Source organism: Hippopotamus amphibius, chromosome 2, assembly GCF_030028045.1.
Source record: "Hippopotamus amphibius kiboko isolate mHipAmp2 chromosome 2, mHipAmp2.hap2, whole genome shotgun sequence".
In the NCBI taxonomy this organism is placed as follows: domain Eukaryota; kingdom Metazoa; phylum Chordata; class Mammalia; order Artiodactyla; family Hippopotamidae; genus Hippopotamus; species Hippopotamus amphibius.
Window position 1 is genome coordinate 228,868,490 of NC_080187.1, and position 24,901 is coordinate 228,893,390.

Consider the following 24,901-nt stretch of genomic DNA (forward strand, 5'->3'; position numbering starts at 1 on the left):
AAAAAACTGGGTACAGTGGATCTCAAAAGCCAAATATTAATTAGCAATGGCAGTGCTATTGTGTAAATATTGTTAAAAACAGAGATTTATTGAAGAAATTTAAATTTAATGTCTGAGAGCTAAGAATAAGTCTTCCATTATTTAATGAGTTAGCCAGACTCTTAATAAGGCAGGGTGTCCTACGTGATTGTGGAGACACTAGAGACTGTGTAGGGCACAGCAACAAGGGTGATGAAAGTGCACAGGTTCTACATGTGTGGGAAAGATTTTGGGGGAGAGGAGTGTTTTTTTCAGGGAGAAGATTTTATCACTAACATTATTTGGAATAGTCAGTGATTGAACGGTGAATGATGATAAAAAGCAGACTGATTTTTATTCAGTTTTATGATTGTTTAAAAATTGTCCACAGACAATACGACTTCCTATTGCATGCGCCCAGGTGGTCTGCTCCCACCTCCCTGTTCTCGGCACGGCAGTGATGCACAAGCAAGACAAAACCCTGAGATAAAGTAACAAGAATGTTTGAGAACAGTGCTATGCAAGGAAGGCATGGGCCGTGTACTAAGGCTGATTTGTGACAAGGTAAGCACAGAAATTGAGACAAGCCTTAGGTGATTTTTTTTTTTTCATTTCAAAGATTTATTTATTTGTTTGTTTATTGGCTGTGTCAAGTCTTAGTTGCAGCACGCAGGACCTTTGCTGTGGCACGCGGGGTCTTTCCTTGCGGTGGGCGGGCTTCTCTCTGCTTGCCGTGTATGGGTTTCTCTTCTCTAGTTGTGGTGTGCAGGCTCCAGGGCACGTTGGCTCTGTAGTTGTGGTGCGGGGGTTCCTGAGTGTGTGGGCTCTCTGGTTGTGGCGCGCAGGCTCTCTAGCTGAGGCGTGCGAGCTCAGTAGTTGTGGTGAGCAGGCTTAGTTGCCCCGTAGCATGCAGGATCTTAGTTCCCCAACCAGGGATTAAACCTGCGCCCCCTGCACTGGAAGGTGGATTCTTTACCACTGGACCACCAGGGAAGCCCCTAGATTTTTTTTAATAACAATTTGATTTTGCTGATATCTAGTATTATTTTCTAGTAATTTAATTGTATTTTATCAACCAATTGGTCTGTGACAGTGGGGAAATAAGAAAAAAACATCCTTCACTATAGGTACTTTGAGAAACACCAGTCTGTAAGTCTCCTGTTGAGTTACAGGATGCACACTAAAGTGTCTTGAGCAAAGAAGATGGTGACTGAATCGATGAATCTAAACACATACCAAACGGCTGCGCTTGCAGAAAGAATGAACTAGAAGTCACCAAAGCTGATGATACTAGAACATAGCATGCTACGTTAGGACAATTTTAAACATCAGATTCTATCCTGGAACAAACTTAATATTGTTTCAGGTGTAAAGCTTGTTAGTGTGGAGAAGATCAAGATGTATTTAGATGGTGCTTTCATTATTCACTTACCTGAAGGTAACAGACCGGAACCAGATAAATCCTTGGGAACAGGGCTCACCTTGAATTCTTTCATGGGGCAGAATGTGGGTAATTAGAAGGCCACCAGGAATAAAATTAGTGATATAGGGATGGCTGTGTACAGAAGAGAGTAGGAGGGACGCAGGGCTCAATCCCAGAGCCACGATAACTGGAATGACTAAGGCGGTGCACAACGGAAGACATTTCTGACTGAAATAGTTAGAAGATGAATGAAAGCGTCCATCTTTAAGGGACAGGGATTTCTTTCTACTCCAGTTTTCATTCTGATTCTCCCTTGGGTCTTCTGTTGTTTGCAATCTTAACACAGTTTGGCATTTCCTTCTCAAAAACGCCGCCAGTCCCGATTCAAGAAGCCACTTAACTCCAAAACACTAACTTTCTCCACGTTAGGACACAGAGTAGAAAGAAAGATATTGCTCTCACAGGACATGGCACGTCTCTGACTTTTGTAATTTCTACAGATCTTGTGAGGTATAATTATTCGTTATCTTCACTCCATTATTCATCCATCCATTTCATACTTCATGGTGTCTTAGGAAATAACCCGTTGGTAAATGAATGGCTAGGTGAATAGAAAATAGATGGGAATAAACTTAAGTCTGAGTAATGCAAGATGTTCTTGCCTGTGGGAAAAAGGAGGTTTTTTTTTTTTCCTCTTTGAATCTATTATGCTTGGAAAACAGTCTACGAAATCCATTATTCCATATATTCCAGCAGTCAATGGGCTAAACAATGTAGGTGCCTCGGGGTCCAAATGCTTTACGGTTACAACGTCTCTTATGAACACAGGCATGTTTTACTGGCTTTTGAAGAAGAGAAATCAGAGATATTTCTTACACAATCAGGCACTGTAGAAAACATTTTTGAACTGATAACTGATTATCAAGTGTTCCGTCTTAGTCAAATTGCTACTATGTCATCAAACATACTGTTACATTTTTAATAAAAGTTTTATTTTTATTAGGTAGCTATCTCCTGACCTTATTCAACATCCGGTTCCAGTGTATAATCAATCTTGCCTCCATGAAATTCCTTCCCTGTCTAGCTTGAGCTTTTCCAGTAATTACTGAATCCCGCTTTCTCTAGCTTCTTTCAAGAATTACTTTGGTAAAACATGGCTGTGGGACAGCGTATGAGACCTACATTCACAACTGCCTGATAGTTTTCTGATTGAGCCTGATACGTGGAGTTTGTTCCCCATCCACATGACACAGGAGGCAAAGCAGCACCCTCTTGATGGAAGCAAAGCAGAACCTGTGGGAAGAGACAGACAGAAATAAACACGGTGGAGGAGGCTGTTTCTCCTGGGAGCTTAGTCCCCATGGAAGGCTTCACTTCTCCAAGGCTTCTTATCCATAATTCAATACTCCCCTGTGGCTAATAATTTCTGACTATTTATCATGTGTTATTTCCAGAGGGAACATGGCTCTGAACAATAACCACCACACTTTATTAAGAGAAAGACCCAGCAAAAATGACAAGCGGGTGAAAGTAGAACTTATTAATTACCCCTGGTGAGCTGAAGTGCGGGTGAGCTTAATAAAACCTTTCAAAACGAAGTTTCAAACGGCTGATAGACCTCCACAGATTCTGTCAACACAAATACACTGTACTATCTTCATTGATCATAACTTATGTAATTTTAAGGAAAAACCTTTAAAAGTATGCAGCTAATCTACTGAACATAAAATACAGGATCCTTTCTTCCCATTAACTAAGTTAGAGCTCTTTTATGCACATAACCTTTATAAAGTATTCTAATTTTGTGGCATTAAATGGTACAATAAGCTATTACATAGTTTTCCTTCTCCCCCACAAACACATTGAATTCTAAGGTATACCAATATTGCTGATAGCTGCCAACAGTTAACTGTTTGAGGCTCTACAAAACAATTTATGTGGGATTTCTCCCCATATACTTCAAAAAAAAAAAACACATATATATGGGTTTGAACATTAATGTAGTAGAAACGTTGATTTTTGGCTTTTCTGACCAGGGAGTCTGGAATTCCTAAATAATCTCACTCAATTTTGATATGCAAAATCTTAAATCTTTATTTTGCTTTATGCCTTTTTTGTTACCTTTTTGTTCTTGAAAATTCAACCTTTGAGTTCCCTATACACTTGGATTGAAAGCAATATGTAAATATTGTATCTCACTAAAGATACAATATCTTATATAGTATCTCACCAAAGGATGATTACCATATTTATATTTCTTTTGATTAATTTAATTGCTGTCTGTCACTGTTGTTATTTTGCAGTATTTAAGTATAGAGATATTATTTTATTACACGTTATATTATAGAAAATGGTGCCATTTGTATTAGGAACTTTTGAAAATTTTAACGAAATGCATTTATGAATGTAAAGCAGAAATAAATTTCACTTCTCAATGAAAATTCCAAACAGAAAGTATCAATGAAAACTAAGTTTAATCTGGATAAATTTCCTTTGTCATTTAAGAAAAAATAATGATTGGGTCAGTTCATGTATTTATCACATTTGAAGTCTAACACTTTTTTCCATAATGAGAAAGAAATAGTACTCATTTTTCTTGGATAAACAATTTTGCATACAGCATTCCTTTTTTCAAAAACCAGAAATGCTGGCTTCTCGGGCATGGCAAGCCTATGGGTGGTCAGCTGACAGCTAGCTGTGTGTGTTCCCCGGTTTCAGTGGCACTTGAGCTCAGCAGTCCCCTCTCAGTGGAAATGTGGAAAAGTGAAGACCTCTTAAAGCCATGGGGGGATTACTGCGCACCTCTCCTGGGATGACTATCTCCCTGCATCCAGCACACATGACAGAGGGGTGCGAGGTCCAGAGTCACCTGCTGCCCTGGTCCAGCCAGTCTCCTTCTGGAGGAGCCCTGCCAAAGGCAGGTCAAGCGTAAGGGCAGAAGCTATGGCAAAGAGCCGCTTTGTTTCCATTCTCTGCTGGAGCTCGTTCCTTCTTATTCTTTGCTGTTTTTAGTATCATGTTAACATGTGCTGCACCAGGGGCCACATGGGCTGGTGGTGGCAGAGCAAAAGGCTGAGACGAGAAGATGAGGGAGGTGACGAAGGATGACGTGTCCACCATGTCCGGGAAATATGTCATCGGGGTCCTACTCAAAGAACAGGGATAGGCTCTGCATTTCCTATGTTAAACGCCTGATGCAGTATCAGAGACACAACTCTCGTGCTGCCCCAGGGGTGAGTGCCAGTAGGTGGTACCTCCTTGATCTTAGAATCCAGCTTCCAGATTAATAAAAATTACCATGTCCCTAAACATCAATTTAGATGACTCCATGTTTCCAAACTTGAAAATTCCAGGTGCTTAAGAGACTTTCTTTTAGCAGGTGATTTTTTGTTTGAAAAGAATTTTTTATATTGAAAACATATAAAGACAACATAACTTTAGGTTTAGGTCATAGGCAGAATTCATATGTGTTGGGAAAATAAAAGGGTATAGACTGACTTAGTTACGGTCACTTGAATACAAAGAGCCTGAGATGCGTATCGACCTTAAGGTATCTTACCTACTCATCTTACACTAATGTTTCAACTTATATTGGTCTGGTTCCTGAATTTTAATAGTCACCGTTTACAGCTGTTTCATTGATTGTCTCTCATTTCTTTTCCAGAAGGCATGTTTTCTTCAAAGGCGCCTCATAAATCACTTTTCCCCATTCTCGGTTTGGGCAGGATATGTTCTTTTCTAATGATAGATGCTGTGGTACCATTTGTTCTCAACCCAAATGATATAAAATTGGCTGTGAGCCACTGCTCAGATTTCTATTTTTATATCTCCCCCTGCTTTTGTAAAAGGCACCTCCTTTAAACACAGCTCAGGTTTCTATTCTCCTTAGTTAGATGCATGCAACATCTTAAACTTAATTTTTTGTTGTTGTTGGAAGTATTTTTAGTTTATCTAACTTTCAGAATCCTTGCATTTCATCAGGGTAAACCAGAATTTCTGTAGAATCACATCACCTAACAAAGGAGCAGCTAACAAATCCTTAAAATGCTATTGCACTTCTTATGAACAATCACTGTCTTGAATGTCGACTGCCATCATAGGCGGGTGCTGCAAGAGGAAGCCCACCAGTGCGCTGGCAGATGGCTGCACTTCACAAAGACGAGCACGTCTTTAGTTCGGGAGTTTGGATTTTAATTCATGCAGGGAGGTGCTAGTGTGCCAAGCCCTGTTCTGCAGACGTGGCCTGACTGCAAGAACTGGCCTTCCCTCCTGTCCAGGATCGGGATGGACTCTTCCTGTGGACAGTGGCTGCTTGGCCCGTGCTACCTGTCTCCCTCTCCTTTCCCTCCTCTCTTTCCATCCCCGCTGCTGCTCTCTGACGGCCCAGACCAATTGTGCCTTGAGGCCCATACCGACCAGACTCGAGCCCACAAAGCTTTTAAATATGTGGGCAAAATACTCTTCTCAACTTGCCAGAACCACAGAGGTCTGATCCCAGCTCTTTTGCCCTTTGTTAGAGAGAGAAGGAAAGCCCCAGACTATGACTTGAGTTTTGAGATGGAACTGGCAATAGATGTTCACAAACCAACAATAAAACCAGTGATGCTTCTGATGTCTAGGACTATTAGCATCTCATTACAATTTACTTGCATAATTCCTATGAAAACGGGAGAGATTCGATAAATGAAAACACAGAAAACTGTGCTCTCTTTTCATGTAAGACTTCCATCATGAAGAGATTTTCTAATTTCACTGAGGATTACCAAAAGCTGTCAGTGTATTACAGGTCCAGTTGCTCCTAAGCTCAGTTCACATTTCGTAGCCTACTTCCTATGTCTAAATGGTATCTTCCCTTCAGAAAGGAAAATTATAATCCTATTATAAGATTTTCCCGGGTAGTCGTAAGGTGTTTCCTTCAGTTTCTGTCAACTGTATTTCAAGATGGAGAGGGCTACTAGTAATTTGCCAGCCTGTCTGAAAGATGTAAGAGTAACAGACAGATCACTCAAATAACACAGAACATACTTCAAAAGCTATATAATGGTTGCAAATGGTTCTACGCCTACTCCCTTCAAATATACGAACAAGAACTTCTACGAGACAGAAATGTCATTCAGAGGAAGTCAAGACAAAGTAATACAGTTTGGATATATACTACATTCATGACAGAAAATATTAAATTCTGGCGTATTCTAAAGCAATTCTGGATTAGGATGGAAGAATCTTGGACTAAAGAGATAATCTGATTTTGGGGAGATATGCTTTTGAGTAGAATATTGTTTGCGTTCTATTTTGTAGAGAAAGATATTTTACATTTTGAAAGAGTCACACCATTGGACCTTATTGGTATAAAAGAAGGAACAGGTTTTGTGACTTTACTAAGTAAGTGAGCAAAAAGCTTATTATACTCCCAAATGTATACTTTAAATCTCACATTAGGCCACATCAGGCAGAATGAACAAGTTACAGATCTATTATTTTAACTTCAGCTTCATACCACACCAGGCACCATTTCCTACAAGCGTGGTGTTAATGGATTTCATGTGATGTATTCATCAGTGACACCCTGATGTGTCCGGTGGCCAGCTACGCCCAGCAGGTCCCCACAGCCTGGCAGATGGCCCACTATTCAAACACATCCCAACACCTGTTCTTCAGGGGACTTCTCACCCAGGCCTTCTTCCGGAACTCAAAGAAAAGTTTTTCAACACTCGTGGAAGTCATTCCATTACCTTTTATTACACAAAAAGACAGTTTATATTTCAGATCTCTGTTGGGGCTGGGGAGACAGAGAGGGAAGAGAATGCTTTTGAGACGCCAGCAGAGAGACAGCGTGTGCTGTGGCCTGTAAGCGATGAAACCGTGGGGTGGGCCCCCCGCAGCTGCCCTCTGCTCTCTGCACCATCTGCTCTGCAGCTGGGACAATACCAGGCGCGGGCAGACAATTAACTTACCCCTGCAGAAGGCCACCTTTAACCTGGAAAGCAACGACTCGTTTGCCCCAGATGGCGGGTTAATGCCAGTCCATGGCCTGCTTGAGCAGCAACATCTTGAGATAAAGTGTTCCATTGATTTTTTTTTTTTAAACTTTTAAGGGACTAAAGTCATTAAAAGAAAGGTCTTACCTTAGAATTGCATTTTTTTTAAATCTACAATTATTTGAAGATACAAGTGTACCTATTTAAATAAATTAGCCCTAGTGGCATAGATAAAAGAGCCAGTCACGGATCCACGAACTCTTTTGATCACTAGAAAGATCACTGGGGGTTGTAGTAAAGGCATACAAATCCCTTGAGGGAAAAAAGTCCCTCGGACAGCTCTCCAAATTTCGGAATCTGTAACTGACTCTGTTTACTAAAAGCATAATTATAATTAGTTATACCACAGCAAATCAGTATTTTCACATGCTCAACTGCAACTCAAAATTCAGATGTTACTGGTAGTTTGAATTAGGGCAAAATGGTAACCTATAATTTAAAATAGAACGCAGCCAAGACATGGTAAAACTAAATCTCAAAGTTCTCCATTAAAAAGCAAATTAATGAAAACTGAATTAGGCCATGGGGCAGAGGGATATCTAATTGTAAAATGAATGAAAGCAGGTCATTAAATTGACAAACAGGATGAATATCTGATTCTCAAAACCAGAGCCAATCTGACAACAACTGCTACAAAGGAAAGCTCTCGACTAGGCATATAAAATAGAGGAGGAAGGGCAAAGATGAAACTTCCAGACCTGGGGACAAATGAAAACCTTAGTAAGTCATTAAATCTGTATACTTCTTCCCAGAATAGTCTACTGCTGTTTACAGCTGCTTGAGGTTATTTAATCAAATATACTCTCTAGAACATTTTCTAAAACCCTTCTAGTTAACCGTGGCAGTGCTCTGGGGAGGGAAAGTGTTCAAAAGCAGCAGTTGCCAGCTGTAGCTCTGACCTTCTAGAACCAAAAGGGTCTTAAGAGAGCCAGACTGAGCAGAAAGAAGAGTGCATATGTGTATCCTGCAGGGCTTTTACAACACTCTCCCTGCCTGTCCTCAGGTGGATCCCCAGAGCAGGGATTATCTGAGGGGCTGCTACATGGAAGGCTGATGCTCGGTTCTGGGCAACCAGTATTAAGTCGTACATGCATAGTCTGTGATCTGGTGGGGGTGGGACGTAAAGTCCAGTCAACAGAGGTGAAAGGGAAAGGAGAGGGGCCTAGAATGGTTTCCAGTTACCGTCACATCTCCCCATAACCCCTGCTTTGGGTTTGGAGGTGGGGGAAGGGAAAGAGGGAAGAGGAAAAGAAGGAAAACTCAAGGAGAAAAGTTGGAAAGAATATAGATGCGAAAAATGAAATAAACACACCTCAGAAATACTAATGGCTAACGCATGTTGAGAACTTACACTGCCACCATGGCCAATTTCAAGCTACCAATCTGATGTCCCTGAACATGGGACTTGGGCAGAAATTCACAGTAGCTCACCATTATATGCTATTTGCACCATATAGATTCAATAGATGTAAATAATCTCAGAAACACTGATAACAGTAAAATGTAGCAAAATAATTAGGAAGTGATGAGTTTTGATTATTTATTACCTTTGATTTAATATAACTTATGTATTAAATTATATAATTTAATTTTTAATAGGAACTATGTTTGCAAATGACTTGCAAAATTCCTGAAAATTTAACACTTGGCTTTTGCAAACAGATACAAGGCCTCACATCACTGCTTATGAAGTACTCTTATTATCCCCATTTTACATTAATAAGAAAAATGAGGAAGAGAGTTTAGTAATTTGACCAAGTTTCCATAATTTGTGAATGGCTGAGCTGAGGTAGCAAATCAAGGCTCCAAAGCTTTTCTGTTTCTTTGGTGGGGAAGCACAGACAAAACAGTCCCCAGGGACCCCACAAATTCATTTCTATTTACATGCTAATTACTGGTTGTGGGAAAAACTATTTTGTAGATCTCTAGTGGGGAGGGTAGTTTTAAGAAGGGAGGGCTGACTCTAGCCTGGACGGTTAGAAGGCTGGTGAGAGGGAATCCCCAACAAGCTAAAAAGGACTGCTTCTTCGCTCCTCTGCACCCCAGAAGGAGGCTGCACCTGACCTGAAGCTAATATGCAGATTCTTGTTGAATGTTCTTTGAGAAGAACAGCAAAGTAAACTTACTTTTCTTCTTAAATTAACGTAAACATACGAGGTCATTTCTGAAAAAAAAGCTACAAGGATATATTGTACAACATGGGAAAAAATGATGTCATTTCTGGCTAAGATGAATGTGTATAGAATTATAAGAGTCATTTGGACTAAATCCACATTTTCTCCAGAATCCTCACAGAGATTCCTGAGAGGGTCATAATTCTCAATGAGAGAGACACACTTATTTAGGGGCGAGGGAGGAAATGTTACCATTCAAGCAAAGAGTTTGTTAGGAGAATTAAGTAAACATTGCTGGTCATAAACTTTACTATCACTAAACTGACAAAAGTAAATTACTTTCATTCATGACTTTTGGTGATTCTCATTTTATGCATATACAGTAAAACCTTGGTTTGCGAGCATAATTCATTCTGGAAACATGCTTGTAATCCAAAGCACGTGTATAGCAAAGCCAATTTCCCCAGAAGAAGTAATGGAAACTCAGATGATTCGTTCCACAACCCAAAACTATTCATATAAAAATGATTACAATATTGTAATATAATACAAAATAATAAAATACAAAATATAAAGAAAAGTAAACAAATTAACCTGCACTTACCTTTTAAAACCTTCGTGGCTGGTGTGAGACGAGAGAGGAGGGTGATTGTGTAGGATGACTTTCACCGTCACTAACGGAATCACTGCTGTCTATTGGCTCAATGGAATCTTTTTCTTTTCGTGCACCTTTAACAAGGCACCTGTCCAATGACACTTGCTTTTGCCTTCTTTTGAGGATTTCATGGAAATGTGACATGGCATTGTGGTTAAACAGATTCATCGCTCGCACTGCTACAGCCTTATTCGGGTGGTGCTTTTCTACAAAATTTTGCACTGTTTCCCACATTTTACACAGCTTCCTCATCTCATTTGAAGTGAGGGATTCCTCCGCCTTTTTCTCCTCCTCCTCTGCAGACAAGATCTCCTCCATAACCTCTTGCTGTTGCTCGCAATGCAGATCCATTTATTAGAAATGTTTGCTCGTCTTGCGGAATACTCAGAACAAGTTACTCGCAATCCAAGGTTTTACTGTATTTCGAAATAATAATTATTATTCCAAAATTTAGAAGAGAATAATATGTATACTATAGAATACTTGATACTTTAGAATAGAGTATTAATATTAAGCTTGATATTATGTATAAGATTTTCTTTTCATTATAACTGCACATTTTAATGATCTGTAGCTGATAAAAGCAATTTATACCATTAAACTGCTTGTTTGCTATGACATTTTGTGATGAACTAATAACTTTAGACTCATAAAATGAATATCTCAGTGAATTAATTTTATATTTATAACCTATCATCCTAGGCTGTATATTTATGAAACTCAAGCAAGTAAAAAAATCCATATTCATTTTTGACAAAAAATGTAAATCACTTCAAACATTATTTGAAGTGAATAAATGTAAAAAACATTTATTGCTTTGAGGCTAATTCATTTGCGTTATGAACTTATGAAGACTGTGCCTCCTGTGGTCTCCATGGTAACAACAATAAAACAAGTTAACGGAACGGGAAGAAGTTTCTCTTAATCTCCATAAAAGGGGTTAAGGTCCTTTTATGACATACTGAAATTTAAACCATCAAATCAAATTTACATTCAGTCAGCTTCAAAGATTAAAAAGGTGATCAACACACTTGAATGCAATTTTCAATAATCAAACAACCCAAGTATTGAATTCAGTTCTAGGCACAGAGTCCTTTATAGCATAAGGATAAAAACACTGTAATCTATTTCAAATGCCACTGAAGTAGTCACTAATACATTTGCTTAATGCACCTGCAACCTCATTAATTTTCTTATTCAGGTTTTCAGTTTTCATTCTATTAATGAATATTGGCCACATTGATTGGTCATGAGTTCTTTGGCTGCCAGAGGTGGAGGCCAGGTCGTGCTAAAGGCAATGGAAAGTGAATTCAAAGGAGAGCTGGAAAGATGGCAGTAGAGCTCTCACCGTGGCATGTGGGCAGTACACTCAGGTAAATCCGAGCCCCTGTGTCGGCTACGGCATGCCCATTTTTCCTCTTCCGTGCCCATCCACAACCACTGTCTGCTCTAAAGCCTTCCAGAGCCATGTAACATTTGAGACCTCTCAGCAACAGAATTCACTAACTAGGCAAGGACGGCTACATTTCTTAAAAAAACCCTTTCCTTTACCGCCTGGGCACATGGCTAAACCACACTTCCCTGCCTCCTTTGCGCATGAGTGAGTTATGGCCAATGAAACGAGGCAAAATCATGTTGACCACGTCCAGGCCTGTCATGCAAACTTCCTATGCGATCCTTCATATCCTCTCAGTTCCTGTTTGCCAGCCGGATGCAGAGGCTCCAGCAGAGGAGCCTGAGATCCTAGCAAGTTAGAGCCATGCGGGGGGAGGAGACCCTGAACGACCTCCAACTCAGAACACCCTCACCAGACTTTACAGGAAGGCAAAAATAAACTTTTATTGTGTTAAGCCATTGACATTTTGAGATCTGACGGTCACAGCAGCTAGCCTTATTTACTCTAGTACAACGGGGAAGGGGAAGCAGTTTTAACACATTATGAAATTTTTTACCCTTGATGCCTTTGCCAAGGCTGCCCCCTTTTTGTTAAAACTACACTACTGTTTTCAGTAGAGTGATGACCCTTGATGCTTAGATAACCAAAAAATAGCTATTTTTGGTAAGAAAACAAAAAGTGTTACAAAGGCTCAGAGACAGGGAGAAAGGTACAGGCAAACATATAAAACATCTGACTTTTAGTGATTTTATTGCATAACAAGACATATACAAATCATGCAAAACACAAAAATACAGGCAGTAATCGCTTCCTAAACAATGAATGGATAAGTAGAACATTATCCAACAGCTAGAAGAAATGAGTAGGCTAAAATAATATTATACAGGATAATTACATTTTAAATGTACAGCATTGTTAACTGTAAAATTAGAAAAGAGATCTCTTGACCTGAGAAGTCTCTCAAAATTGTTATAGGTAAATATAACTTCTTTACAAAAAAACAGGAAGAAAAAGGAGCTAGTAAACCACTTATGAAAAATCAATTTATCAATAAAGTGACAGTGAATAGCTTTAAGCTGCTAATCCCTAACATAGTTCTGTTTATTTAGCCTAAGGAAATAATAAAATTAAAAAGTTACTTGTCAGTAAAATTTACAATCAGTGTGATAGCAACCTTTTCTCCCAAATTTTTAAGAAATTGGATACCTGAAAGTTTTACTTACTTTGTTTTGTTTTTAGAAAAGTTTTAAATTATACACACGCACAACTTATTGGCACATTAAGAATGTACAGCCATACAAAAACAGATCGATGGAACAGAACAGAGAGCCCAGAAATAAACCCACACACCTATGGATAATTAATCTTCGGTAAAGGAGGCAAGTATAAGGGGGAAAAGTCTGTTCAGCAAGTGGTATTGGGAAACTTGGACAGCTGTATGTAAATCAATGAAGTTAGAACACACCCTCACACCATGCAACAAAAACAAACTCAAAATGGCTTAAAGACTTAAACATATGACAAGGCACCACAGAACTCCTAGAAGAGAACACAGGCAAAACATTCTCTGACATAAATTGTACCAGTATCCTCTTAGGTCAGTCTCCCAAGGCAATGGAAGTAAAAGCAAAAATAAACACGGGACCTAATCAAACTTATACCCTTTTGCACAGCAAAGGAAACCATAAACAAAATGAAAAACAATCTACAGACTGGGAGAAAATATTTGCAAATGATACAACCAAAAAGGGCTTAATTTCCAAAATTTACAAATAGTTCGTACAACTCAACAACAAAAAAGCAAATAACCCAATCAAAAAACGGGCAGAAGACCTAAACAGACATTTCTCCAAAGACATACATATGGCCAAAAGGCACATGAAAAGATGCTCAACATCGCTAATTATTAGAGAAATGCAAATCAAAACTACAATGAGGTGCAACCTCACACAGGTCAGAATGGCCATCATTAAAAAGTCTACAAATAACAATGTTGAAGAGGGTGTGAGAAAAGGGAACCCTTTTGCACTGTTGGTGGGAATGTAAATTGGTGCAGTCACTATGGAGAACAGTATGGAGGTTCCTCAACTAAAAATGGAGTTGCCATATGATCCAGCAATCCCACTCCTGGGCATATATCCAGACAAAACTATAATTCCAAAAGAGACACGCACCCCTATGTTCATAGCAGCACTACTCACAATAGCCAAGACGTGGAAACAAGCTAAATGTCCATCGACAGAGGAATGGATAAAGAAGATGTGGTACATATACACAGTGGAATATTACTCAGCCATAAAAAAGAATGAAATAATGCTATTTGCAGTAACATGGCTAGAGACTATCATACTAAGTGAAATAAGTCAGAAAGAGAAAGACAAATACCATATGATATCATTTATATGGGGAATCTAAAATATGACACAAATGCATTGATCTATGAAACAGAAACAGACTCACAGGCATAGAAAACAGACTTGTGGTTGCCAAGGGGGAGGTGGGTGGGGGAGGGCTGGACTGGGAGTCTGGGATTAGCAGATGTAAACTATTATATATAGGATGGATAAACACCAAGGTCCTACTGTGTAGCACAGGGAAAGATATTCAATATCCTGTGACAAACCATAATGGAAAAGAATATAAATATACTTATGTGTGTGTGTGTGTGTGTATGTGTATAACTGAGTCACTTTGCTACATAGCAGAAATTAATACATTGTAAAGCAACTATACTTCAATGAAATTAAAAAAAGAAAAAAAAGAAAAAAGAAAACTAAAAAAATAATCCACTGAAAAATAAATGTACAGCCATATTAGACATTTAAGTTTAACCAACATAAAGATTGAATATTTAAAAGGAAACCAAATAAAGGTATATTATTTTTTATTTTTCATTTTGCCTATTATAATTTGAAGATCTTCAAAATGAAAAAGAAAAACACTATATTCTAGTTTAAATAATAATACAAATAAGTATCACATTTAACATCCAACAAACTATCAACATCTAATGAACTATCTATCGCCATTCTAATGTCGACTCTCCTTTGTCCATTTCAAAGGTTAAGCTGACATTTCTGAAAGCAACTTTTTAACTGTAAAGCATAATATGAAGATAGTGTAAGATATCATCATTCAATCTAGTGATTCGAGGACAATGTCATAACTTAACAAGTAGACATATGAGATTTAAGCTTCCTTCTATTAGCCTGCACTCCCACCTTCACATTCAGGAACATGAAGATTTGGAGACACTCTTTTACTCAACATCTGTGTAGGTATAGGTTATCACCTCACTCCCCACACTCCTATGTCTTTTTTTTTTTTTTTAACCAAAGTAAAAAATAGAAAGGAAACACAAGTATAAAGACACTAAAGAAAACTTTACCAATTGCCCTGTGAGATTTCTTATGAATCACATAGCCCTGTGAGATTTCTACATGATCACTGCCCCATTTCAGATTTATAAGACAGTCACACACTGCTACAGAGCTTTACATTAATCAATATTGTCTCCATAATCTCTCATTTTTCCCATTATACCTTTAAGGCTGTTATCAAGTGTTTTTCAGGAAAAAAAAAAAGCCTCTTGTTACGATGGATGCCTTTTGCTACTCTGAGGCTTTAGAATATGGTATGTTTTCTGAAGATAAGCACATTGGATTGCAAAAACCAATTTATTAATGATTGTCATTTCATTTCACTTTGTATTTTACATGTGTACATTGCATCATTTAATATCGTTCTTGTCAATTACACTGTTGCAGGGAACTTAACTTCTGTAGAGAAAGATTTACAAAACGCTGGGGGAAATTTGGCTTTCAGTTCATAAATTGCCTTTTCTTGACACAGACACAATGGAAAGAAGGTTGTGAGGTAATGGATTAAAGGTAATGATTAGGAATTGGGTTCAAATGTCTCTAAATGGGGAAAGAGAGAAGAGGTTGGGCCTACACACCTGTTAAGTTCTTAATAAATTCATTATTTCATAAGGCCTGTAAGGGCTAAGCTCACAGATATTAACATGACATCTAAAACACGATATCATAGTTAATCCTTCCCCCCCAAATTAAACATTCTCCCAGCTCTGAGAGTCTGTGGAGTGAAGTTGTTAAACCCCAGGCTCTACAATCCGACAGAATCTGGCTTCCACGGCTTACCAGTTTCCTGGACATGTTGTTTCTTTTCAAGGCTCAGATTTCTCTTCTGTAAAAAGGAGATCAACAGTGTTTGCTCCCTCTGGCTGCTGTGAAAATTAAACAGCATAACGCCTGGACACCTTTTCGCCTGCTGCCTCATACACAGCTGTGATACAATAAATGACTGTGGTTTTGATATTATTACTGCTGTTATTGTTACCACAACATAGGCAATAGGCCAAAATGGCTAGCTGCAGGGCCGTGGGATGCTAACGCAACACCTTAACCTATGAGGTGACGCTTTTTGTTTTCCAAAGCCTGCTTCCAGCTGAGAATAGTTTTCATTTTCTCGTTGTAATCAAAAGAAGCATCCTGTGCCACCTAGTGGTTCCCTGTGACCCGTCAAGAAAATGCAAAGACCCCCCCAAGTCCCCCCGAAAGCCACTGTATTTATCAAAGGGAGCATGCTGTAGATTTTCAAAAGAAGCAATACATGGTGGAAAAAAACTGCTTAAAGTTAACATACCATTTTTTCTTCATAATATTCTATTAATCAAAGTGTATTTCAATATTTAATTGCTAACAGCATATCTGCAGAGCGACTGGGAGGCTTTATGGCTTTTAGGCCACAAGTAACTTCCCTGGTTTCTTCATGGTAGAGGTGGTACATAAACATAAGGACTGCATCTTCTAGGCTTTTAAAATACAAATATCACAAATGCTGACTTTTTTTTTTTAAGTGTGGAGTGCTCAGGTACCTTCTATTTCTATTTCTTAAACTGAGGGTACGAACATGTTTATTTTTTATTATTCTTTAAACTAAATCCATCCATTTTACATAAGAATGAAATTTCACTGGCAAAAGCAGTAAGAAGGGTCATCTAGACAGAGGGGACCTTGGAGGCAAAGGCAGGGTATGTTGACAGCAGGTTCTAGAACCTGTAAATAGTTCCACGTGTTTGGGCTGTAAGGTTCACGGTGAAAGGAATGCCTAGAAAGGTAGGTGGGGCCAGATTCCCAAAGGCCTGGAATGTGATGTAAGTGGACTTTCACCTGTGGGATATTAGGAGCCATCACAGATCTTTACAATGGAAACTAGATGATGATAACAGAAAGTATTGATAAGGACAGAAGCTACCACTGAATAATTACCTGCTCTGTACCAGACCCTTTTTATTCTAAGTACTATCTCAGTCCTTACCATAACCCTTGAAACTCCCCCCTCCCTTTTTACTTAGTGGAAAACTGAGGCCCATGGAAGTTAAGTAACTTACTTGAGGTCACACAGCCAGTAAATGAGGGAGCTTGAATTGAAAGATGACCTCTAAAGCCTGAGTCCACTCCAGGAAACCAGAATATGCCATGCTTCCTGGTATGGGCACATTTGTTTTAGGACAATAGTGTTCTCTTAGTCTGACTGACTTTTTGAGAATTAGGGAACATACTTTGAAGGTGGGAGCTGTCTCTTTAAATGTGTCTGTCCACCACTGTGCACGGGAAGTGTTCAAATGCTTGCTGAATGACTCAGTCTGGAGTCTCCGACTCCAGAAAGGGTGAGTGGAAGGCATCAAAGCGAAGCACTCTTAGATGGAACGATATTTTCATCCAGTTGCTCATAAATGCACAAGGAGGCACTAGCTGAACCATGTTCCTAGGTTTTCTGGGCGGGCCCGTATCAATAAACAACGTGTATTGAGTATGTGTTACATGTATGAACTCACATGAGCCTCACAACAGCCCGAGACTGAGGGACAGAGAGATTGCATAACTTGCCTAAGGTGTCAGGTCACTAACTGGTAGAGGCCGGATTCAAGGCCAGCAATCTGACTGTAGACCCTGACTCCTATGCATCCTGCTACAGAGTCCACACTGTGTGAGACTCAGCCAAGACTCATCCTACTCAACAGGACTCAGCATGGTGGCCGTCTCCTAGGACGACACTGGGATGGGTGGCCTGTGGGCAGCACAAAGGAGGCAGAGACGTTCACTGCCCACCACTGTGCCCCAGGGCCTCCAGCCAAGGGGTGAGTGAGGCTCACGTTCATCTTGGATTCTGCAGACAGCGCCCTGTGCCCCGGCCGCTGTCTCTGCCAAGTCAAGTCCCCTGCAGGCTTCCTTTGCCAGGAGCAAAGGTTTCCTTTTCCTCATTTATAGGAAGGCACCAGACAGGCAAGCCAGGCCCTCAGAGGGATCTGATTTGCTAGGGACTGTGGGTGTAGAAAGAGGGATAAGTGAGTGTGTGGAAGAAATGACTAACCTTCCCGGAGAATTCCAAAAGTTGAAAAGTCATAAAACATGATTCTCTGCTTCAGAGTTTGGCCTAGAAAGATCCACAGCACTGCTCAACCACTAAAGACTTTTTTAAGAGTCAAGTCTTAAATAAATTTAAAATGACCAGTTTATAATACATTCATCAGTCCTGAGGAAAGCCTGCTCATTTGGTGGGAAAAGACCAATTTTCAGGCAGGGCCATTTGAAAAAAAAGCCATTTATAGAAGACAAATCCTCCCCTTGCACTCCTCAGTTTCATCACTTGTCAGAGCATTTCAATTACAGCTTTGGTTTAAAATATTATTACCTATTCTCTATAAATGACAAAAGAATTTGAGAATTGTAAAGTACCACATACATGTGAGATGTTAGGGTGGTCGGGGATGATGGGAAGGATGTAGATGATGATGAGGTTGATCTCAGCTAAGAGCTACTGAACCGCTCATGATGCTGTGGGTTAAGCAATGTGCTAAGTAATTTGCATGCATTCTTTAATTTTTAAAAAAATATTTATGAAGCGTACTATAAGCCAGGCATACTTCTAAGCACTAAGGATTAAGGTGGCAAATGAAACAGTCTTCATGGAACTCACATACTAACAGAGTGGCACAAAAATCAAAATATATAACAAATATATAATAAAATGTCAAATAGTGATAAGTGCTATAAACAGAAAAATGAAGACGCATAAAGGGATGAAAGGAATAGTCAGATAAGGTCTTTGAGGAGGTGACATTCTGGTAGAGACCTGAGGAAGGGAGACAGTGAGAAGAAACCAGATCACAGCTAAGTTAGGTAGTGACGGTGGTTGTGGTGGTGGTGGCTGTCAGTCAGTAGCTAGGTCTGGATTTGGAAGACCTGTTGAATTCTAAGTCTGACTGGAAGCCACTGAAGGATTTTAAGTTACAAAATGACATGATCTGACAGGATTATTCTGTGTTCATTAACTCATTTAATGCTTACAGCAGACCTATGAGATGGATCTACCATTTCCATACAACAGATGAGGAAACAGAGGATTAGAAAGAGTAGGTAGGTAGGACAATTAAAAGTGGAATGCTTGTCTATTCAACACCAGAAGCAGGTTCTTAGCCACCAGACCTAAGCCATCATGACCGTTAAAATGGAGCTATTAGGTACGGCAGCCAGGCTCCACGACGGCCACTGGTGATCCTTGTCTACGTGTATCACACTGCTGTATGATCCTCTACCACAGTGAATTGGTCTGACCTTTAATACCAGTAGGATACTGCAGAAGTGACTGATGGCGAGTGGCCTCTGAGGCTAGGTCATAAAAGGCATCACTGCTTCTGGCTTGCTTTCTTGCAGTCATGTGGAAAGGGGCTGAAGCCTCCCACCAGTCAGCACCAACTTGCCAGCACATGAGAGCCACGTGAGAAGTGGATCCTCCAGCATCAGCTAAACCTTCAGATGACTGGACCATGGTCAACATCTTATCAACAACCTCACGAAAGACCCTGAGCCAGAACCACCAGGAATTAAGCCACTTCTGAATTCAGAAACCACGAGACATCATGTTTATTGTTTTTAAGTTACTAAACAAGGTAATTTGAGGCAGCAATAGATAACTAATATATTAGGCTTTTGTAAAAACAGATACTCCCATGCTATTGGGTCCAAATATTATTTAGAATGGAAATATTAAAAAACAAAAGCATACTGACTTGCTGCCTTAAATTTGTTTTAAAAGACAGTCGTAGTCTATTTGGGCTGCTGTAACAAAACACCACAGACTTGGTGGTTTAAGTAATAGACATTTTTCACAGTTCCAGAGGTTAAGATGTCTAAGATCAAGGTGTCAGCAGTTTGGGTTCTTGGTAAGGGTCCTCTTCCTGGTTCGCAGATGGCTGCCTTCTTACAGTTATTCTCACATGGCAGAGAAAACAAGCTCTCGTCTCTCTCCCTCATCTTATAAGGGCACTAATTCCATCAAGGGGTTCCATCCCCGTGACCTTGTTTAAACCAAATTATTTCACAAAGGCCCCATCTCATCATACCATTGCATGGGATGCAGGAGGGGTGGTGGTGGTTAGTGCTTCAACATATGAACTTTGGGGAGGCTCCCCCAGTCTATAACAACAATTAAGTGGTCATTTTCCATAATTATTGAATTTTAGAGATATCCACGTAAGTATGGTATATCAGTGTACATAAATAAAATTTGATACTTAACCTACTATAATTAATATAATAGGTAAAAATAAGTTAAGATGCAATGTTGCTCTATATTAGCTGCTAATTCTCATGGTCAGGGAAACGGTGAGGTCCATGGTGTGCTCGGATAAGCATCTCTGTCCTGGTTCAGTTCAAGCATTTCTTGCTGTCCTGACTCTGCATCATTTATGGTCCCTTCTATGCCTTGAGCCATCTGTGTAGGAAGAGCTGCTAGTTGTGTCAGAGATTTTAATGCTAAGTGAACACACGTCTCTTTCTCCTCCTAAAATTGGTCAGACTTCCGAATTTAATTCGGATGTCTATAGCGTTAGCTTTCCTTGTGCCTTTTGGACAACTGCAATAACATATATTAAGCTAAACCTGAGCTACAAATACTCTGCAACTTGCCAAGTAATTATGTCAGTGATTAGTAACCCTTCAGATGGTCAAATCTTCATCTGTTAACTCTAATTTAGGGTTTCACATGATAGTATCCCTTTGAAAAGCTAGAATTTTCTCTAGCTAGGTTTAAACATTTTATGCATGAACATTATAAAATATTTAATAAGCTTCTTTAAAGTTAAATTTTAAAGCCAATCTCATAAATTTAGAATGATCCTTACTTTTGCCTTGCTGTATCCAGATGGGAGAGGAGAATAATTAATCTTCCTAATCTTGGCTTAAAGAGCTGTGAGACCATCTGAGGATGTTATCTTACTGTCAGTGTAGTTGTCAGAGAGTCTAGCTAAGCTACTCTCTATATTATTCCCTTGGCATCCATCTTGTGTGACCCAGCAGCCTGCAGCAGCCTTGAACCAACTCTAGCCCCTCCTGTGAGTGTATGCCCTAGATAACAGCCCCGAGGGTCACAAGTAAATGTAAGTTACTGATACGACTCCCCCAGTGGCCCTGGTCATAAACTGTCCCCCTCATCCTCCTAGGGGCTTCAGTCTGTGCACCCCTTAGATAAGACACCTGCAAAAACCCCTTAGATAAAACCCTGCTCTTTTTAGTTTGAATTGCCTAGGAATCCCAAAGCACTCCACCCACTGACCCTAATAAAGGCATGTGCCCCAAGTCCTGCTTCTCTCTGCCTGTACCCTGCCTCACCCTTCCTGCATGCTGTATGCTTCCTTCAGGACTTGTGAGTAATAAACTTCTCTATCTCAATTTCCCTTGTGGTCTTCTGTTGAAAGGCAGCTATCCATCTGACACCCCAGGGCTCTAATAACAAGTGTTAATTTAACAAAATCATAGCAAGTGGCTCTACTAATATTAGACAAAACAGACTGTAAAACAAAGAATGTTGCTAGATATAAAGAGGGAAGTGTATGAGTCAACCCATCAGAAACATGTAACAATGATTAAGACATAAAACAGACCCCCAAAATGCAGGAAACACAAGCTGTCAGAACTGAAGAGACAAATACCCCACTTTCAACAACAGAAAGAGCACTTAGGCAGAAGGTCAGCAAGGAATTAAAAGACTTGAACAACATTATACACCACCTAGACCTCACAGACATCAACAGAGCACTCTGCCCAACAACAGAAAAGTGCAAACTCTTCTCAAGGGCTGGAATGTTCTCTGGAATAGACCATATGCTAGGCCATAAACCAAGTGTCAATAAATTAGAAAGAACTGAAATCACACAGAGTATGTTCTTTGATCACAATAGAGTAAAATTAGAAATCAGTAACAAATACATTTGGGAAATTCATAATTATATGGAAATACACTTCTAAATAACAAAGAGGATATCAAAAGGGAAATTAGTAAATACTCCGACGAATGAAATGAGGGACACAAAATAACAAACATAACAAAAGTTATGGGATGCAGCTAAAGAAGTGTTTAGAGGAAACAGGTTCAAAACCTATATTAAAAAAGGAAGGAACATTGCAAATCGATAAGCTAGTCTTCTACTTTAAAATACTTTAGGGGGAGAGGGAAAGCACACTAAATCCAAAGCATGCAAAAAGAAAAAAAATAACGAGAGAATAAAAAAGATAGAGAAAACCAACAAAACTAAAAGTTGGCTCTTTGAAAAGATCAACAAAATTGACAAACCTTTAGCTAAGCTGACCAAAAAAAAAAAAAAAAAGAGAAGACTCGCATTGCTAAAATTAGGAATGAAAGAAGAGACATTAATACTGACCTTACAAATATAAAAAGGATTATAAGGGAATACTATGACCACTTGTAGGCCAACAAATTAGATAACTTAGATGAAATACACATATTCTTAGAAAGACACACACTACCAAAACTGATTCAAGAAGAAATAGAAAATGTAATAAGTCTACAAGATATTGGATATCCACAAAGAAAAGCCCAGCCCCAGATGACTTTACTGCAGAATTCTACCAAATATTAAAGAAGACAACAATAGAAATTCTTCATGAATATTTCCAAAAGTAGAAAAGGAAGGAACACTTCTCAACTCATTCTATGAAGCTAGTATTATCCTGATAACAAAATGAGACAAAGACATCACAAGAAAACTACATACCAGTGTCTCTTATGAATACAGATTTAAAAATTCTCAACAAAATACTAGCAAACTGAATCTAGCAATTCACACAAAAAAACTAAATACCATAACTGTAATAGGGAATAACAAATATGGCTCCATATTGGATCTGTTTCTTTTACTTTAACCTTTGTATTCTGTTGCTTTTGCTATAATACCAGTTAATCACTAAAGGGATGTTGCCTATAGCCTAAAGTACACATAAGGGCCCATTTCCAGGTACCCTGCCTCCCATACCTGAACATCAAGCAAAAATACCTTTGTTTAAGCTCAGGGGAAACATCCTGACCCCACCTGCCTGTGAATGGCTGCAGGAAAGAAGAAATTAACACATCTCCACCAGAGCCTGGGTGGAATCAGGAAATGTTGCAACAACTTATTGTGTATTGCCTTTCTTACTTTACCTCCTCACCTCCCCATCTTTGCTTATAAAGGAAATTAGCATCCAAACCTGGGAAGATGGTTCTTTGGGGCACAACACCATCTTCTTGGTCTGCTGGCTTTCCAATTAAAGTCACTATTCCGTCACCCAACAACTTGTCTCTAGGTTAACTGGCCTGTCACAGGGTGAGCAGTATGAGCTTGGACTCAACAACGTAACCAACTGGGATTTATATCATAGATACAAGGTTGGTTTAATATTCAAAAGTCAATTAATAAACCATATCAATAGAATAAAGGACAGAGACCACTTGATGATCTTAATAAATGCAGGAAAAGCATGTGATAAAATTCAACATTCCTTCAGGATAAAAATACACATGCACGTAGGAACAGAAGGAAACTTCCTCAACTTTATAAAGGGCATCTATGAAAACCCCACACTCACATCCTACTTAATAATAAAAGAGTAAATGCTTTCCCCCTAAGAACAGGAACAAGACAAGGATGTCTACTCTTGCCACTTCTATTCAACATTGTGCTGGAGGTCTAGCCAGCGAAATTAGGTGAGAAAATTAAACAGAAGGCATCCAAATTGGAAAGAAAGAAGCAAAACAATCTCTACTTGTAGATCACATAACCTCGTATATAAAAAATCATAAGGAATCCACTAAAAATTATCTTAACCATTTTTAGAACTAAAAACACATTCAGCAAAGGTGCAGGCTACAGATAAATACCAAATTCTATTGTAATTCTATACAGTAAAAAAGAACAAAACAAAAGTGAAATTAAGAAAACAATTGCATTCACATTAGAATCAAAAAGAATACTTAAGAATAAGTTTAATAAAAGAGGTGCAAATCTTATAATCTGAAAACTATAAAACATTGCTGAAAAAAACTAAGAAGACCTAAATAAATGTCAAGACTTCCCGGGTTCATGGGCTGGAAGGCTCAATATTGTTAAAAGGGCAAAACTCCCCAACTTGTTCTACAGATTCAACGCAGTCTCTTGCAAAATCCCAGCATGCTTTTTAATAGAAATTGACATGCTGATTTTAAAATTTATATGGAAATTCAAGGGTCCCAGAATAGGTAAAACGATCTTGAAAAAGAACATAGTTGGAAGACCCACACTTCCCAATTTCAAAACCAAAGTAATGAAGACAGTGTGCTACTGGCATCGAGAGAGGCACACAGAGCAATGGAACAGAACTGAAAACTCAGGAAAAATAACCCTCCTTGGACATCTATGCCAACTGATTTTTAACAAGGGTGCCAAGGTCATTCAATGGTGAAAGAATAGTCTTTTCAACAAGTGGTGTGGGGACACCTGGCTATCCACACGCTATGGAATGAAGCTGGCCCCCCATCCCACACCGTATGTAAAAATTAACTCAAAATGGATCGAAGACACAAACGTATGAGCTAAATTATAAAACTCTTAGATGAATAACACAGCTAACCCTGGATTAGGCAATAGTCAATTTCTCAGATACTGCACCACAAGCATTTCCATTTCAAAGCATGTGCCCAGGATAAATGAGAACAATATGTCCCTGCAAAAACTTGTGTGTGAATGTTGATAGCAGCATTACTCATAAATAGCCAAAAAGTAGAACAAATGTGCATCAAATGATGAATAGATACACAAATATATTTATAAAATGGAATGTGACTCAGCAATACACAGAAATGAAGTGCTAATACATGCTACAACATGTATGAACTTTGAATACATTATGCTCAATAAAA

At 39.1% G+C, this 24,901-nt stretch overlaps 1 long non-coding RNA gene across 1 annotated transcript in view; it reads right to left on the reverse strand.

Moving 5' to 3' along the window:
• Nucleotides 1-665: 665 nt before the first annotated feature.
• LOC130845954 (uncharacterized) overlaps nt 666-24,901 on the reverse strand; it is a 30,867-nt gene continuing 6,631 nt past the window's right edge. Inside the window, exons 2-3 of the long non-coding RNA XR_009051487.1 lie at nt 10,198-10,664; nt 666-2,734 (exon numbers count right to left, since the gene is read on the reverse strand). This is a non-coding gene — a long non-coding RNA (uncharacterized LOC130845954). The remainder of the gene's footprint in view (nt 2,735-10,197; nt 10,665-24,901) is intronic.